The sequence below is a fragment of the Antechinus flavipes genome, chromosome 2 (assembly GCF_016432865.1).
Source record: "Antechinus flavipes isolate AdamAnt ecotype Samford, QLD, Australia chromosome 2, AdamAnt_v2, whole genome shotgun sequence".
NCBI classification, from domain to species: domain Eukaryota; kingdom Metazoa; phylum Chordata; class Mammalia; order Dasyuromorphia; family Dasyuridae; genus Antechinus; species Antechinus flavipes.
This window is the reverse complement of record NC_067399.1, coordinates 195279805-195299807: the sequence shown is the minus strand read 5'-3', so window position 1 is coordinate 195299807 and position 20003 is coordinate 195279805. Positions and strand designations below refer to the sequence as shown.

The following is a 20003-nucleotide window of genomic DNA, read 5'->3' as shown; positions in this document are numbered from 1 at the left end:
ACATATACATAGATGCACATACACACAAGTCAGAAATTAATATTCTTTCATGCTTCCAAATAAATAATGGTACAACCTAAATAGATATATAATTTTACAAAGTTTTCATATGTTACCTCTTCTCTTGATACTTGGAAAAACCTTCCCAGAGACAATACAGCAAAGAAAAATGAAAACAAAATTAGATTTCAACTCTTAGATGAAAAATCTGATCCTTCTAAGACTCCCATATAGAAGGCTTTTCTCAGAGAGATCAAGAAGCTGGCATTAATTAGAATCTACTCTCTCTATATATATATAAACAGGCATCACAGAATCAGATCTGGAAAAGATCTGAGCAGTTAGTCCAATTAATTCCAAAACTAAGTTTCCAACACAATATAACTGACAAGTAGTCAACCAGCCTTTAGTTTGAAGATCTTAGTCACCTACAAGAAATCAGTGATCCAGTGACACTGAAGTTCTTGCTGCTCCTCAGATGAAATACTCTACCAATTCTGAATATTTTCACTATCTTTGACCCATGCTCAAATCTCTACTCTAGCTTCCTTCAATGCCTGCCATTCTAGAAGAAACCTTTTGCCTTCCCTCTGTTAATTATTTCTAATCTATCCTATTTGTTCGTTATTATTTGCAGGTGGTCTTCCCTCCATTAGACAAAGAGCTCCTTAAGAACACACTGTCTTTTGCCCACTTTGTACCCCCAGCTATTTAACAATAGCACCCCCCCCCAGGAGGCCAAGAGTGTCATGCTGAAAAATATCAGTCATAACACCTTACACAGTCTTACCCTTCTTTGGGAAACCCAGTCTCTAAATTTACCTATCCATGTCCCTACATTCAATCTTTGAAGCTCACTTGTCCCTATGTCCCTATAGGTATAGATTAATTCAGTTTAATAGCTTTAAGTAGCATTGAGGTGTAGTTGAAAGACAAGTAGATAAATCAAATCAAAATGGCAGAGTTCATAGAATCTAAAGTTAGAAGATCTCTTAGGATTTCAGATAAGGATCTAGCCCCTTCATTTTCCAGAAGAGAAAATAGATAGAGAAGTAGAGATTTGCCCAACACATGTAACACTTAAGTAGAACTGGATTTCAAACCCAGTGCTCTTTCTAATACATTATGATTGCCCTGGATGATCAGCAAAGTATTTTCCATGCACGTGATTCTGTGATCTTGTCTTCTGGAGATCTTTTGGGCAACAGGATTATTGAATTAATCCTTGTAAAAATGCTATTTATTTAAAAGTCTATCCCATTTTGAAAATTATTTCAAAAAGAGAGAAGTCAAGGTCTTAATCTATCATAATGTAAATAAAGTATTGAACTTAGAATCAAAAAATCAGGGTATAAGTCCTAACTTTTGTGTTGAATATCTCTGTTTGCAAAATCTCAGGCAAGTTACTTCTCTCTAGCCCTGTTTGCCTCATCTGTAAAACAAGAGTGTGGGATTAAGTGACCCAGTGTCAACAATCTACAATTCTGTGAAAACTTCTCGAATGGTAAAAATTTTAGGCCTCAGAAGAGAGAAAAGGAAAGAAGAGGTCAAGGAGCTTTTGTTAGTCAGGGGGAGGATTTCTGGTGATAGCCAGCTCCAACCGCAATGCAAAATTAACACCTCTGGCCTCAAATAATCCATTCCATTTCCACAAAATTCTGCAAAGCTAAGAATTTCTGAAAAAGACTCAGGATTTCAAGTACATCTCTGAGTCAGATGACAATGAATTGTCTCACTCAGTTGAATCCTCAGTAATTTCAGAGAGGCTGTAAGACTGTGATAGAACCAGGACAGAGATCAGACCCAGGAAAGAGGTTTGAATGCACTGCTCTTTATCCCACATCCTAATTCTATTCCTGCCTAGGGTGGCAGAAGGGACTGCTTTCCCTTAGTAAACAAACCAATTCATTACTTTCTGCAAACACCTTTCACCTTAAGGTATTGGATTCTTTCCCTTTCTTAATTTCTTCTCTCCTGTGGTACTGCAGTTACCCCTCACTAATATTATTGCAGACTGCATGCCCCTCATTCAATTTCATCACATTTTCATTAAGTTCTTAGCAATAATCTAAGTGTTTGTAAACAGAATCATGCACCCAGGGTTCATTCAAAATTCTCTAATGCCATCCTTTTAAATCTTATTACTGAGCTAATAGATGGTATCTGAGAACCTTTTGCCTGTGGCCTTGAAAAAAAAAGGGGGGAGAGGGAGGAGGAAGGGGGAGAGGCAGAAATTAGAGGGCTGACTTTTAGTCCCAAATCAATTTGGCTTTCACTTTCATTGTCAATCCTGGAAATACTTATCCTTTTCTGTCCAACAAGATGAGATGTCATTCACATCTATATGCTCCTTTCTATTCCCAATATCACTACCCTAGCCTAGGCCCTCTTATTTGGACTATTGCAAGAGCCTCGTAACTTATCCACCTCCATTCGCTTTCTGCTCTAATACATCAATCCTATACACAGCTGTCAGATCATGGGATCACTTATTTAGAAAAGGATCTTAGATATTATCCTGGTTCAACAACATCATTCGAAAGATAAAAAAATGCCGACCCAGAAATGGAAGCAATTTTCTTGGAATTACACAAGTAGGGAGTGACAGAGTACCTGATATTCAAACTCAGATCTTCTGGCTCCAGAATCAGAGCTCTTGCACAATTCTGATTGCATCATTTCCTGGCTCAAAAACCTTCACTAGATTCACTAACACTGAGTCAAATCCAACTCCTTAGTCTAGAATTCAAGATCCCACTACCATCTGGCTCTAACATACTTTTCAGCCTTATATACTATTCTCCCCCCCTCCAAAGTACTTACCCTACTTTCCAAGTGAACTGAATTACTGTCTCTTTTCCCAAAGACATTCCATAATTTCCTGCCCCAGTACCTTTTTCTCATGTACTTCTATCTTCATTCTCCTCCTCCATCTTTGTCTGCTGAAATTCCTGTCTCTTTTACAGCCAGTATTTCTGATAAAGATCTCATTTCAAAAATATATAAAGAACTGTGTCAAATTTATAAGAATACAAGTCATTCCAGATTTGACAAATGATCAAAGAATATGAAGACAATTTTCAGATGACAAAAGTAAAGTTATCTATGGTTATATGAAAAAATGCTCTAAATCACTATTGATTAAAGAAATGCAAATTAAAACAATTCTAAGGTACCACCCCCTCACACCTCTCAGGTTGGCTAAGAAGACAGGAAAAGATAATGCTAAATGTTGGAGAGAATGTGGGAAAACTGGGACAATGCATTGTTGTGGAGTTGTGAAATGATCCAATCATTCTGAAAAGCAATTTAGAACTATGCCCAAAAAGCTAACAAACTGTGCATACCCTTTGACCCAGCAGTACCAGTTCTGGATTTGTATCCCAAGGAAATCACAGGAGGGAAAAGGACCCACATGTACCAAAATGTTTACAACAGCTCTTTTGTGGTAGCAAAAAATTGGAAAATGAGTAGATGCCCATCATTGAGGAATAGGGCTGAACAAGTTGTGGTATGTGAAGGTAATAGAATATTATTGATCTATAAAAAATGGTGAACTGATTTAGAAAGGCCTGGAAAGATTTACATGAACTGATGCTGAGTGAAACAAGCAGGACCAGAAATACATTGTACACAATAACAGCAAGAATATATGATGATCAACTATGAAAGGCTTGGTTCTTTTCTCAGTGGTTCAGTAATCTGAAGCAATCCCAAGAGACTTTGGACAGAAAATACCATCTGCATCCAGAAAAAAAACTAAGGAGACTGAATGTAAATCAACACATGCTATATGTTGGTTTCTTTTTTCTGTTTTTTAATCTTCCCCCTGGTTTTTCCCTTTTGCTCTGATTTTTCTCTTCCAACATGATTCATAAAGCAAGGAGTATTAAAAAATAAATTTACTAGAAAAAAAAAAGAACTTCCTATCTCTCTTTCAAGGCTTAGTTCAAATGGTATTTCCTCCATGAAATCTCTATGGCTTCTTTCACTGAAAAGTATTATTTCTCTACTCTAAGCACCCAAAGCAATTTTTCATGCTACTTCATCCCCTTAGCACAGTGCTTTGCATAATAGGTATACAGTAAAAGCTTTTTTGAATTACTATGATCAACTTCATCTGACCAAGGACCAATCTGGGGCTAAAAAAGTTTGGATAATCCAGAGGAACAGTTCTGTTTAAGCTAGCACCCTGAGACTTCTTTACTACTCAGAAAATCTGTTTATTCAGAAAATATTTCTTAAGCACCTTTACTGCGCTAGACAAAGGATAAAAAAACTATATGTGTGTGTGTGTGTGTGTGTGTGTACATATGTATAATACCTTCGCTTCCCTCTGAAAATGACTCCAAAGTGGCTTCCTTGTGAAAAGTTGTATTCTAAAATACTGCAGCTTCCATAAAATTTGGTGCTCTCTCCTATAAAAATCTAAAAACACTACATAGATATTATTACTATTATTGCTGTTTGCAATTATTTATGTTCATCTGTATTGCTTAATTAAAGAATCATCACTGAATGTGCTGCCTGTACCACCTGTACCACCTGTACCACCAAAGCCTGTCTATACTTGAGTAGTCTTCATGTGTTGCTGTGATTGGAAAAAACCTATCCTTCTGGTAGCAAACTTCTCTGAACTTAGCCACTGATTATAATACTGAATTTTACTAGTTACCTCATTACAGGCACAGGATAGCAGCCTCTTATGGGAATCAGTTTGATGTGGGAGAAAAAGTGATTTGGAGTCTAGAGAATGCAAGTTCATCTCTCTGCTACTTGCTATCTGTTACTCCAAGAAAAATCACTTCTCACCTTGGGGCCTCTGTTGTCTATAAAATGAAAAAATCTTATAATGTCTCTTCCATCTCTAGATCAGGACATGCCTCATAAGGCAGCTAAGGAGTCCTTATCCAGCTCCTAATGTTTCCTCTAAATTCAACCCATTCAGAAAACTTAAAATTGTATAATTAGTCATTCGTTCTTTAGAGATTCTGAAGTTTCTGTTTTCTTATTAACATAATTGGTAGTATCTTAAAGCAGTTGGAAGCAAGAGAACCCATGTTTCAGTTCTAACCCTTACCTTCTACCTTTGTAGTTCAATCATTTCAGTTGTGTCCAACTCTTTCTCACTCATCTTAGCAGAGATACTGAAGTGGTTTGCCATTAAAACTTCAGCTCATTTTATAGATGAGAAACTGAGGCAACCAGGGTTAAGTGGCTTGCCCAAGGTCACATAGCTAGTAAGGATCCAAAACCAGGTTTGAACTCAGGATCATGAGATTCTCTAAACCTCAGTTTTTTCCTCTCAAAAGTGAGGACCATAATATTGGTAACTCCCTACCTATCTACCTCCCAAGACTACTGTGGCAACAATGCTTTGTAAGGCCTGCAAATGATATCAGTCAAAAACTTTGACATTACAACATTCATCTATCAGCAAGTTACCTAGAAAGGAAGGAAAATATCTCAAGCTAATATCAATATCATGATATTAGCATCTAGACGTACCAAGAGTCCTAAGCTGGGCCCAAGCAGCCATGACCTGAGATTGAATAAATCAAAAAAATAAACCCATGGTATCTAGGACCAAGAAGCATCTGGCATCAACTAAGTCTACATTTACATTAACTAAAATGATTGAAAGAGAAAGTAACAAATGTTGGAAGGGATGTGGAAAAACTAATTCACTCTTGGTGAAACTATGAACTGGTCAAACCTTTTTGATGAGTAATCTGGAATTAAGATCAGAGTTATAAAACTACCTATACCCTTTGATCCAACAATACCACTATAAAGTCTATTTCCAAAGATCATTAGGAGAAAAAGTAAAATAATCTACATGTTCTTAAATATTTATAGTAGCTCTCTTTATAGTGGGAAAGAACTGGAAATTGTGGGGATGCCCATCAATTGGGGAACGACTGAACACATTTTGCTTCATATCTTCATGATGGAAAACTTCTGTGTTATAAGAAATGATGAGTTCATTGATCTTAGAAAAACATGGATAGAAACTTGAATGAAATAATGAAAAGCAAAATGAGCAGAACCAAGAGAACATTATATACAGAACAACTTTGAACTACTAAGTCATTTTGACTTGTAAATATCCATATTAGCTACAAAGGATATATGAAGAAAAGACTTTCTACATCTAACAAATTGATAGATATAAGTATATATAGGATGATCTCACACATGCAGATTTGTATATGGTAACCATGGGAAGGGAAGAAAAAAGGGGAGGGAAGAAATTTACATATTAACTTTGTGATATATTTAAAAGGAATAGGAATATGAATACAATAGGTTTTTAGTTTCATGAACTGTCGTCTTTTTTATTCTACTATGTTATGAAAATGCTTGTTTTATTTCATACAGTAAATATAAAACAAAAATGTTAACTACAAAAGTCCAAAGAAAGCAGAACGAATGAAGATGCTGAATGGAAAGTAACTCACTTTCTTTAATCCACTAGGTGGCAGCAACCATCTACTACTCAATTATAAATAAATCAGTAAGTATTAGAACAATTGGGCAGATACTATCTTTCCATCAGATTTTTAGCTCCTGTCTAAAACCCCTGGCTCAAAAATCTCTTTGCCAAGCAGTTTTTCCCACTTACCTGCATTCTAACTTCACTGATCAATCTTTTTCTCTTAATAACATCTAGCTTGGTCAGATTAGAGTGAAAGGAAGAAGGGTGATTGAAAAATGATATTTAGTCATTTACTTCTTGTTTCCTATATCTCTCCCCAACTAAAATCATAATATTTTATGGGCTGCTACTTAGAAGAGCAAATGAGATTCAGCTTGTGAAATAAGAACAAATAGAAGTAAGTAATAAGGAAGCAAATTTGGCTCCCTGTATAAGGAAAACCTTCCAAACAAGTAGAACTGTCCAGAAATAGAATGGTCAGCCTAAAAACATAGTGACTTTCTTGTCATCAGAGGTCTTCAAGTGAATGCTAGGCTCCTTTTGTCAGGGATATTAGAGAAGAGATTAAGGATTCACATTCATTTCAAAATAAATGACTTGTAGCATCTTTTGCAGCTCTAATATGCTATGATTCTTATGTCTGATAATCAGTAAGTGTTCATTACATGCTGATGACAATGTGTCAACACTATGCTAAACACTGCAGATACAAAGACATGATAAAAAAAAAAAATACCCTCAAGAATCTTACCTTTGGTTGGGGAATATAACCTGAAAGTAAATACAAAGAACATGTAAGGTAGTTTAAGGGGAAAGTGGGAAGAACTAGCAGCTTTAGGGACCAGGACAGATTTGATGAGAGCAATAGCATCTGAGCCAAACTTTGTAGGAAACTGGGGACTCTAAGAATCAAAGATAAAGAGAGTATACATTCCAATATAGGGGGAACCTTTGAAAAGACCCAGAAATGGTAAAGGGGAATATCCTGTGCAAAAGACAAGAAGAAAGGTAGTTTGGTTGGACTATAGAATGCATGAAGGAGAATATGTATTGTATGGAAATATAAGCTGGTGCCAATTGTGGTGTGCTCTAAATTCCAGAAAAGTTTGTATTTGATTTTGGAATAGTAGGGAGCCAATGGAGCTTACAATCAGAATGGTACTTTAGAAATATCATTTTGGAAGCTATGTAGAGAATGGTTTAAAAAGGGAAAGACTAAAGGAAGATGACTAACCAATACAACAGTCCAGGTGAGATATAATGTAAATGGCACACCATTAAACATACTTTTTTATGTCCCATTCACCTTCAAAATATCTAACTCAGTGCTGATTATATCAAAAAAATTTAATGAAAAATGAATTATTTCTTCCAATAATTCTTTCCATTTATTATAAAGGAAAATAGCAACAATTCTTTTTCTTAAAAGAGTGGTATCCAATAGATTTTGATCTGCGACTACTGTTCTAAAGGTATCCAGAATCCCTTAGTCACTCCATGATATCCTGTTTTATGTCAAAGTGGGAAAATCATAGTTTCTAGAACAAGAGAAGTCATAGCCCCAGTAGGAAGGTGAATACATTGGGAACAATGTATTCTACATTGCTTAAGCAACATATGGGAATATTGTGAATTTAGTTCCAGGTACCACATTTTAGCTGAAGAGCATACAGGGAAAGATGAACAGAATGATGAAAGCTCCTGAAATCTTGCCATATGAGGTTTGGTTGAAGGAACTGGAAGTATTTACCTGAAGAAGAAAAGATTTAGGGTACCCATGGTAGCAATTCTTCAAGTATTTTGAAGTATTTCAGTGGGAAAGAGATTAGACTTGAGAGATCAAATGGGACAAAGAAATAAAGAAGGATGTGGACCGAAAAAGGAGATTGGAGACATTAAAGAAGCATCCCATAGGCCATGAGGACCTTGAATTTATGGGTTAGTTGCTTCACCAGGGCAAATCACTTAACCCCTCTGTACCTCAGGCAATAGCATAGATTTATCCATTAAGTTTCTATCTAGGAATTATCCTGTTGCTATTTGTATCACTGCAAGTGGAAGTTGAAATGACTCTTTAAAAAAATTAAGGAACAGTAAATTAGACCAAATATGTATACAGAATTCATCTGTGGCCCAGAGTAATATCATTGTGAAGCTCCATGGAGCAATGGGATACAATAGCTAGAGAGTCAAAGACCAACATGTTCAAGTTTTAACTTTGACACAAACTGGCTGTGTCAGCTTGAATTAGTCACTCAATTTTTAGTACCCTACCAAGTTCTCCTAGACTCTGTTATCTAGTTGGAGTTCCAAAGAGCATTTCTGATACCAGTAAAATTATAGATCTTACCCCTACCTATCTCTGTTCCCATCCTGTTGAAAAATCTAAAAAAAGGAGAAAATAAAGAATTTTTTTAAATCAAGGATATCATTGGGAGGGGAGGGGGGTTATTAAGAAAATATCTATAGTTTGGACTTGTCTGGACATATCCAGCTTTCCTACTATGGAGACACCTTGAAAAGGCTTTGGAGCATATCTAGTTTGATTAACATGGAGGCCTTTGCATCCCCTACCATGAAGGTGGAATAGCTTCCTTTGATTGGCTGCCCACATCCTTAAAACTGTTGGGTCAAAGCCAGTGGCTTTCTTTTCCTCTACTTTTCTGCTATTTGTCTTTTTTTTCCCACCACAATTTTTTTTTTCTGCTGTTCTTTTTTCTCTTCATTACTCTTATCTGCTGTGTCCAGATGGTAAAGATCACCTCTTAACTCTAGCTCCAGAGCCATGAACTGAATAATAATAATAATAATAATAATAATAGTTAGCATTTATATAGCATCTACTATATGCTAGGCATTGTACACTTAGCACTTTGCAAATATCTCATTTGATCTTCACAACAACCCCGATAGTGCTTTTATTATTCAAATTTCATAATTCAAGAGATTGTAGCAACCACTCAAAGTAACTTGCTCATGGGCACATAGGTAAGTAGATGTCTAAGGTAGAATTTTAATTTAAGTTTTGCCTCTAACTGCTGCTCCATGTAACTGACCAATGAGGCGAAGTTCTTTCCCTACTCTTTCAGCTAGCTCAAAGAAATGGGCGTAAAGGTGTTTATTTCTAGTTTGTGGTATTTCATCTCCCCCATTTCAGCCTGTGGCGATTCCCCATCGTCCATACAACGTTGGAGCCAAAACTAAAGGAGAGATGGTGTAGCCATCCAGCTGGGCATGGAAGCCTTAGGAAATCAGGATCCCTGAGTCCAAGGGGTGGGGAGAGCCATGGCTTAACCTTGGAACTGGGGCTGATCAATGATAACTGAGCTAAACTATGAACCTAATTCCCTTCTCTTCCCAAGAGATTGAAATGATGCAAAGGGAAAGAGAAGAGGAAGAGTCTATATATCCCATATAATGTGAGAGAGTATGAATATTTGTGATTACACCTTTTTTTATTAAAACTTTTTATTTTCAAAACAAATGCATGGATAATTTTTCAATACTGACCCTTGCAAAAGCTTGCAGTCCAATTCCCCTCCCCCTTTTTTTCTCCACCTCTCCCTCCCCTAGATGGCAGGGTAATGATTATATCTTTTAAAGGAAATATTTCTGTGTAAAAAGCTAATCTGATTGTTAGGGGCTAAATGGAATTAAGGTATAGAGAGCCACACCTACAATTGAGAACCCCATGGGTTGGGACTGGAACCATTTGCATAGAACCTAGACAACTTCCATTCTTCTTAAGCTATCCAAAGAACCTGGAGAAAGAATGAAAAGTTAATTTACCTTGTCCTTCTAGGCAGTGAGACTCAGAATAGCCTGTATTACTACTAACCCACATGGTCCATATTAAAATCTATCTACATATTAAAAACATCTTTGATGAAGTTATAAGAAGAAAACTGACAAATTTCCACAAATTTTATTTTATAGCAGGCTACATTTTTATAGATACACAATTGACTGAAGAGTATAAAGCATACAAGATCCCACTATGATGATTTGTTGATTATAAAAAGGCACTTTATTTAACACTACAAAATGTCAGTTCAAAGGCTCTCATCTAAAAGAATATCTCTCATATGCATGTCAAAAATCACACAAAAGCCCTTGAAAAATACAATAGAGATAATTTTATTTGACAAGCCTCCAATTATTATTATTAAGCAAAGCTTAAAACTGGAAGATTTTAAGACATTTGTTATTGCCAAGTCAACAAGCATTTAAGTACCTAAACTGTGCTAAATGATGGAAAAACGAGATATAGAAACAATTCTTACCCTTAAGGAGTTCACAGTCTAATGGAGTAGGTAATGTGCAAATATAAATAAGCTATGTACAAGATAAAATAATGATAACCTCAGGGAAAAAATACTAGTTAATATTAAAGAAGATAGGGAAAGCGTTTTTTAGAGAAGGCAAGATTTTACTGGAACTTGAAGGAAATCAGGGAGACCAGGAGGTGCAAATGAGGAAGGAGAAAAAAAAAAGCCATTCATATATATGGGGCTATGTCCTACACAGGATCCTGATGGACCAGATAATGACATCTTCCAGATGTTCCTGTTGGCATTTAACATTCTGTACTATGCCCAAGGAACATTTCAGACTGCTAAAAAAAGATCCATAAGAATTAGTAAGGGATTCTAGCATCAAGGAAGCCTCGTGGTAAAAGAATTACCCTTGGCAGGATGGAGAGGAGTAAGCTGAGGGGCACTGGTGAGGTTCTCCATTCCCTCCATCAGAGAACAGGAGTTCAAAGATATTCCCTTCCATTGGTATAGATAGCATTGTCCCTGGAGCAACAATGACTGATGGCAATAGCATTAAGAATTAAACAACATGCCAAAGCCATGTTTGCAGTTAAGGAAGCTTTGGGACTCCAAAGAAATCAAACTCTTGGAAAGGTTGAGGAAAAAAAAAAAAAACTACACTTAAAGGAAAACTTCACAAGAGAGAAAATGACTTCAATTAATCTCAAATTTTGAATAACCCTTCACAAGTGCTTTCAAGGTTTATCCTATTCTTCTTAGGGACATTGTATACGGGAAGATGTTTAGTGAAATATTCTGTTCTTACTCTACTATTTCAGTAGACATCCTTTTGTAAAGCTAATTACTCTGGCCAATTAATTGATATAGAATGGAGAATCCTCACATTGAGAGGGGACTCATGAATGATAACATTAGAAATAATTACCCCTTCAGGATGATCCCTAGAACCTGAAAGGGCAAGTAGTCAGCCACCCACTGGGGCCCCAGCCTACCAGTCCACAGAGGGGCTGTTGCATAGGAATGGAGATATGAGTATGGTCCCTCCTGTTCTTTCACTAGGTTCAAAGCTCTTCTTTTTTCCTGTAGCTCCTGTGGACTTTTATTTTGAAGTATAAAACTGTACTTTTTTTCCCAATAAATTACCACTATCATTTTTTAGTCAAGTAATCAATGCCCTCTAGAGATTTTTCTAATGAGATTTGATTGTTAGACAATGAAACTGAGCTAAAAGTTAAAATTTTTGTATTTTATAACTTGACAACTTATGTAAGACTCTCCATACAATCTGGCTTCTACCTACCTTTTCATCCTTTTTTGTGCATTTTTCCTAACACTGCAACCAAACAATTTGTCATTCCTTGACACTTTCTTACTTACACATCTTTATTCATCCCTATCCTTCCCATCTCATTCTTTTTTCTTACATTTATTTATTTTGTTTTTAATTTACGAAATAAAACAAGCATTTCCATAAGATAGTATAATAAAAAAGATGATTGCAAATGAAACTGCAAATCTATTCTGTATAACTTGCTATTCCTTTTAAATATATAATTAAGCTATCATGTATATTTTTTCAGCTAGTTTTTCTTCCCTTTCCCCCCTCAACTCCCTGTCCTTCAGGGTCCCCCCCAAAAAAAAACACCACCCGCTTCCGATGAAACTTCCCCAACCAAGAAAATATTTCTCCCTCCCTCTGAATTCTATAGCAGTCTTTGTATCTTTTTATGAAGCTACCATATTCTATTTTAGGTTGAATAGTAGTCAATTGTATAGGTAATCTCCTTCTCTAGACTTTAAGCTACTTCAGAGCAGAGACTGAATTTTATTCATTCCCTTTTTACACATGGAATAGAACTTCATACATAATAGTTGCTCAATAAATATTAAGTACTTCAATATTTCAAAGCATTCAATATAAAGTATGGGTTTCTCCTTCCAAATAACCTACCCTCTTAGTAATCCTTAATTTGGCAAATTTTCTTCATAAATTTCTGCAACTAAAAAAAATTATTACCTTATGTGCCTTTATGGGCATCAGAAAGCTAACTCTAGAAGGAACTTTAGATGTATTCCTTTTACAAATACAGAAGCTAATGCTAATGTAGGTTAAGTGAATTATCCCAAATTATACAGCTTATAAGTATAATTCATAAACATCAGAGGTGATATTTGAACCCAGGTCCTTTGGCTCCAGAACCATTTCTTTTTCTTTCTGCTATACAATAAATTAAGCTCTCTAGATTTGGTTAACTACTATAATCCCTTACACAGTCTTTCACCTGGGTCACACTTCTAGCCTTTCCAATTTTTTAAGATCTTCTACTCTAGTTTTTAAAAATTTAAAATCACTATAAGAGAACCTCATGGAAGATGATGAATAAATGAATAAATTCATTATATTCCCTTTCAAAATTCTAAAAATAGAATTTCTAGTGGGAAAGTTACCAAGTTTTTCCAGAAACAAGTTATCTCTGAAATATTTGAGACCATCACTAAAGTTATTTATGGCCAAGGGAGAGCACAGGTAAGTTGAAAGCTAGGGATAACAATGGTTGGATGACCTCATGTATCTTGTGTCATAAGAGAAATGATTATTGAATAACCAATTATTAGGAAGATCCAGAGGGTTTTATTTCCCCTTTTTATTTTTCTATTTCCTCAAAATCCAGTCTTTCAATGAGATCTCTGACCTTACCCAAAAATTTACCCCACTTAGACCATTGTAGAGCTGTTGCCCCAAACAGCTAGAAAAACTTTACAAAGAATTTAGTGGGGTGAATTCTGGCTTGTGTTATTGGGATGGGAGTGATAGAAATCCTTTGTCTAGATTGCCCAAGGCTGGGGATGATTTGGAAGTAAGAGTAATGTAATCAGTCATATACCCCAACCCCTCATTAAAATTGATCCACCTCTCATTATAATATTCATTCTCTTATTAATTGTTAACCAATCAAAGTTGATTGCTAGTGGAACACCCACTCTTCCAAGGACATATAAGCCACCATGATCCATCTTTAGTTTAGGAGAGACAGCCAAATTATCATCTTTTTACTAATTATTCACTATCATAATTAATAAAATGATAAATTGCCCCAAAATTATGTCTTTCAAACTTTTCATATATATCCCTATCTCCCTGTGTCTAAATATGTATGTACATATATCTAGATATATGTACATAACTTTTTTTTTTTTCAATTTAACCCAGAGCCATCTACAGAAATTGTTATCTGAGTAGAAGATAACCAGGGTGTTCACACATACCTTTCAAACAGCAAAATACTCATTGCTTAGTTGAATTACTTTTCCAGTTGTGGCCTTAGTATGCTGGCAACGGTCACTAAAAAAATAAAGTGAAATGTGAGGCTGACTCAGGCGGCAATCCAACCTGGCACAAGAGTAAAGAATCATAAATTCAGGGTTGATCAACTTTTCCCCAAAGGGCCAGGCAAGTTCCCATGATGTCAGGGTGCCAGCTGGGACAGAACTTATAGGAGTCTGACTGCAGAGGCCAAGGCTTTCTGATGGTTAATGATGTCCTGAGTGATGTCACAAGGGGGTTGGAGTGAGGATGGAGATTGGCAACTGAATGCCAACCATTCCCAGAGAAGCATTGGGGCCATCCTGTAGGCTACCAAGTTAGTTGCCCAAATAACCCTCAGGTAACTCACAGAGTAACCAAATATTGGAACTAGAAGGACCTCAGAAATTATAATATAATTCAACTATTTCATTTTATAGATGGAATAATTTAAATCCTGAAAGTAGAAGTAACTTAATCCAAGACCACATCATGACAAAACTAGGATTCAGATTCAGAGCTCTTTGACCCCCAGTCAGAGACTATAGATTTAAAACTAAAATGAAATTTAAAGGCCATGTCATCACAGGATTGTATCTCTAAAGTTGGAAGAAACTTCTGAGGACATTTCATTCAACACCAACATTTTGCAGATAAGGAAAATGACACACACACACACACACACACACACACACACACACACACACTTTAAAACCTGCTCTTCACGGCTCTTTTCACATTATACCATTCACTAACAGCTTATACAAAGTTTATTGAAATGTCTCAAATCAATTCACAATCCACAAACAATTAATACAAAGTCTATTAGAATATCCCAAATCAATCCTACTAAAAGGCAGAATAGACTCTGGTCTATGGTGTTCAATTATATAGCACTTCTAGAGCCCCCAAATCATCTCTTCCTATCATTTGCTATAGTGTGTAAATTTCCAACTCTTCCAATCAAAATCAGTTCTTGGAGTTAAAATCTCTAGTAAGTCCTTACTAACACACACACAAATTTTTGGAAAGGATTCACATTGTAATACTTTAACAATCATTTACACATTAGTTTGTATTTAATGAAGAGATTAGCTAGCTGTTTCCTAGCATAGAATCTAGACTAGATGGAACACAGATCAAGGTACAGTTGATAGAGGGGAGAAGGATCCAAAGAGGGTTAGAGTTAATAAATGCCTGTGACACAAAGTTGGCTTTCTTCCCTTCTTCAATGCCCCTCACTCCAATATCCAATTGCTAATTATCAAGCTTTGTCAACCCAATTTCAGAACTTATCATATCTTGTCTGGATAATTAGAGTCCCTTTCTCTACTTTCTCTCCTCTATTCTATCCTATACACAACTGTCAAAATCATCTCCACAAAGCATAGGTGTAAATTTCATTTCCTTCTGGAGAATATTCTGACTTTTTATTGTCTCTAGCATAATATACAAACCTCTTTGTGGGGGAGGGAAGGTGTCCAACCTACCTTTCCAGACTTATTTCACAATGTTCCCCTAAAGAATATGTGGGATTTCATTAGTTGGAGACAGGAGAAAGTACCAAAGAGTGGGCAAAAAGCCTACCGGGGAAACAGGGAAATAGAGCATTACAACCTGCTTCTGATATTTACTGGTCATTTGATCCTGCAAGTCATTTCACTTCTCAATGCTCTAGGCATCTCTCTGTAACTATAAGTGGCAGAGAAGGTGCCAGTTTGAATTAGTAGAGGGAATTATCTCATTTCCTCAGCAATGAAAATCAGAGGTCTAGTCCCTATCCCTCATTCATGCACTCAGGAAATGGGTTATTAGCTCTTTGCCAAATTTGGGAATCAATTCTTTTGCAAAGATTCAAATAGGTAACACACACACACACACACACACACACACACACACCCCTCACTCCCACCTCTTCAAACCTTTGGCTTCTTTTAAAATTCATCTCATCTGCTACTTGCTACCAGATATCTTTTTGGATCCCCCTCCCCTCTCCAATCTCTTTGAGTTAACTTCTTTTTACAGATTGTATCCCTGCCCAGTAAAATATGAGCTCTTTGAGAAAAAGGACTACTTCTTTGTCCTTCCATCTACAGGACAGGAATTGTTTCATTTTGGCTTTGAATGCCCATGGCCTAGCATAGTTACTTGTACATAAAATGATAAGGGAAATAGATCTGTAATTTCAGTGGTATAGAGAATTCCCAGTGGGGAAGCTTCATTCACCAATGCAGGTCAGCTCTTTCTCTTCAATTTATATTCATAGAGGAATGCCTGGGAGTAATGAAAGTTTAAGTGATTTTCCCAGGGTCACATGGTCAGTATGTGTCAGAGGAAGGCCTCTCCACTGTGCATACTGATATCATAATGTCTTTATGTTATAAGTTACTTAATACATCTGTGAGGTACAAATATGTTTCCCTCTAAATATATACTATCAAAACAAAAATGGGATTGAGGTTGTTGCCATCAGCAACGGTAACCCATCTAAGAGATAAAAAAATCAGTGGGTTGCTGAGAGAATTAGATATCAGATTTCCTTGACATCTGACACAAAAGGGAACAGCTGAGAAGGTACATAGTTTCCACTGAATTTGTGTTTCAACATTACAGGAACCTTTTTGTGGTCTCTGTTGTTCTCCACAACTACCTTGGGAAGGTTCAGCAGAATGGCTTGGCAAAGTCCCATGACCAACCACCACCAAGGGAAACACTCACTACCCAGAGAAACCACACCAAGAGACATAGAAAGAGATTAGCCCATGAACACTTGGCCATCTGTCTGCCCTGCTCTTCTGCAGCAAAGTTACAACTGTCTCGTTCTCCTTTCTTCCTCCAAGCACCTATAAGATTCTCCACGGGCAAGGTGGTGGGGGGATTGTTTCCAAACATACACAGTGGGAACTCCACTTTCCTCTGCTTATAATGTGCTGGCTGTAAGCAGCCCTAGCAAGGGAGAGGCACAGGTGCACTCCTTGGGGCTATTGGCTGTGGCTACTGTCTCCTTACCCCTGCTCAGCTGCACTACCTTCCTTACTAAGGATCATAGAATTTAGAGCTTCATTGAACCTGGACAATCATTCTAGACCAACACCTTCATTTTGCAGATGAAGAAGCTAATGGCCAGAGAGTTGACATGATTTGTTGGAGGTCACACGAGCTGTAAATAGCAGAGCTGGGGTTTTAATCTGGGAACTCTTGACTCTTAATTCAATACTCTCTCCACCACACCAAACTGCTGCACTCTCTTACATTGGGGCCCTTCCCAAATCTCATCAAGAGACTGAGCCTTCTCCCAAATCTCATCAGAGACTAAAATGTAACTAGCTTAAGATGAGCTATGATCTAATTAACTGTAACTCATCTAAGATAATGTTGTCATAATAGAAGAGTTGGGCTCTGCATGCAGTCTTCAAAAAGAAAAGCCAGATTTTATCAGTGATTATAGCCCCATCCAAAGGAGAGAGACATAGTAATCTAGTGAACAGAAGTATTCTGGGTTTTCTACAGAGGGGCAGACTTCATTCTGCAGATTCAACTTTAGCCTGTATGAATTATACCAGAAAATCAATCAGCTTTCTTTTCCTTTTCAATACTCATCAGGATCTTTCTATTTCCTAAGCACCTGAAGAGTGATTAGGGACAGCATAGGACAGAGGAATAGGGCTCTGGATTTAAAGACAGGTAGGCAAAGATTTAAAACCTCCCTCAGACATTGCTAGCTATGAGGCTCTAAGCAAGTCACTCAGTTTCCCTAGATCGCCAGTTTCCTCATCTATAAAAATGAAAGGTTTTGCCTGGAGAGATTCAAGATCTCTTCTGGCTTTAAATCTATGAACCTAAGTAGTAGAAAGGTGGTAAGGGAGCATGAAGAATGCCTACTTTGTGCCCAAAACACAACCCTCTAAAGGTTTCTTCATGCTCTGCCATTTCTTCTTACTGTTATTCAGTCATGTCTGATTCTTTGTGACCCCATTTGGAGTTTTCTTAGCAAAGATACTAGAATGGTTTGCCATTTTTCTCTTCAGCTCATTTTACAGATGAATAAACTGAGGCAAATAGGGTTAAGTGACTTTCCCAGGGTTACACAGCTAATAAATGTCTGAGGCAGGATTTGAACTAGGGTCTGGTGCTCTATCCACTGCACCACCTAAGTTCCCTGTATCCAATCTAGTTTAGGCTCTTTTGTTGATTAGCTAGAATGTAAATTCGTTGAAAACAGAGGCAAATTCTTTCCAATCTAACACCTGGCAGATCTTTAATAAATTCTGTCACTGGATTAGAATGGCTTACTCTCCATTATAAATTAATAAACTGATTTCAGGGCTCCTGAAAAGTCTTTTGTCAATCAGTTCCCATTCTCCCTCCCTCACATGTGATCACCCCCATAGCAAACTGATAAAATTGAGTTTCTCATTTGTTAAAAAAAAAAAAAAAAAAACGTATATTGTAAAGTAGGAAAAGGGACCCACATGTGCAAAAATATTTGTAGAAGCTCTTTTTGTGGTAGCAAAAAATTGGAAAATGAGTAGATGCTCATCATTGAGGAGTGGCTAAACAAGTTGTGTTATATAAAGGTAATGGAATATTATTGTTCTATAAAAAATGGTGAACTAATTTAGAAAGGCCTGGAAAGATTTACATGAACTGATGCTGAGTGAAACAAGCAGGACCAGGAATACCTTGTACACAATAACAGCAAGAATGTATGATGATCAACTATGAAAGGCTTGGTTCTTGTCAGTGATTCAGTAATATGAAGCAATCCCAATAGACTTTGAATAGAAAAATGCCATCTGCATCCAGAAAAAGAACTATGGAGATTGAATGTAAAATAACACATGCTATGTTGATTTCTTTTTTCTGTTTTTTTTATCTCCCATGGGTTTTCCCTTTTGCTCTGGTTTTTCTCTCCCAACATGATTCATAAAGTAAGGTGTGTTTAAAAAAAAAAAACCCTTATGTTATCATTGGCATTATTATTGTTGTTTGTCCTTTGCTCTCAAGTGCATCAGAGATGCTTCCATGACGTATAAGTGAATTGGTTTCAAGTGACCTGTGCAAAGTCACCTGCCTCACTTTTACCTCCAAAGCCATCTAGATTCAGTGGCTAGATATAGATCAGGATGACTAGAGATGGCCCTTGATACAATGGCATAATTTAAAACTTTAAGGAACCTGAGGAATGCCATTGGACAAATTCCTCATTTTACAAGCAAGAAAACTGAAATCCAGAAAGAGAAACAGCCTTGCCCAAGATCAGATAGGAAGTGGTAGAGATAGGAGATGGACTTAGATTTTGTGACTATAAATCTAGTGTTTTTTCCATCAGAGTTGTAAATAAGAGCTTCAGCATTTGGTTAAAATTCAACTGAGTGGGAATGGAGTACAGAAAAGGATCGTTCACTCTTTCATTTAGTCAAAGTAGACTGGAAACAGGAGTCATGAGAGTAGCAGTGGAAGACCTGGGAGGCAAGGCTATTCAAAGGAAGACAAAAATAACTGGAAACTGAGGGAGTGCCCATTGATTGGGGAATGACTGAATAAGTTAAAGTGTATATATGTGATGGAATACTTTTGTGCTGTAAGAAATTATGAAGAGAATGGCGTCCACAAAGCCTGAAAAGAATTGTATGAATTGAGGCAAAGTAAAATGAACAGAACCAGGAGAACAATTTATACAATAATAACAATATTGTAAAGACAAATAACTTTGAAAGATTTAGGAACTCTGATCAACACAATGACCAACCACAGTTTCAAAGGACTCATGATAAACATGTTATCTGCTGCCAGATAGAAAGATAATGGACTGAGAGTTCACTTTGAAGCATCCTAGGATTGTATGTGTGAATATGATTAATGTGGAAATTTGGTATCCTTGACTATATATAATTATAATGGTTTTTGTTTTTCTTTCCTTTCTAATAGGTAGGGAAAATTCAGAAATTAAAATAAAATAAAATTGAATTTGGAAAATCAA

The 20003-nt window shown here is 36.6% G+C and overlaps 1 protein-coding gene across 2 annotated transcripts in view; it reads right to left on the bottom strand.

Annotated features, from left to right (window-relative positions):
* The window catches only part of ALLC (allantoicase), a 59188-nt gene extending 44972 nt beyond the window's left edge, over positions 1-14216 (bottom strand). The window contains exons 1-2 of one of the 2 annotated variants that reach the window (XM_051976059.1): positions 13984-14216; positions 10118-10200 (exon numbers count right to left, since the gene is read on the bottom strand). The gene's annotated coding sequence lies outside the window, so the exon portion shown is untranslated. The remainder of the gene's footprint in view (positions 1-10117; positions 10201-13983) is intronic. The other variant, XM_051976058.1, reaches the window with a different exon arrangement.
* Positions 14217-20003: the final 5787 nt, after the last annotated feature.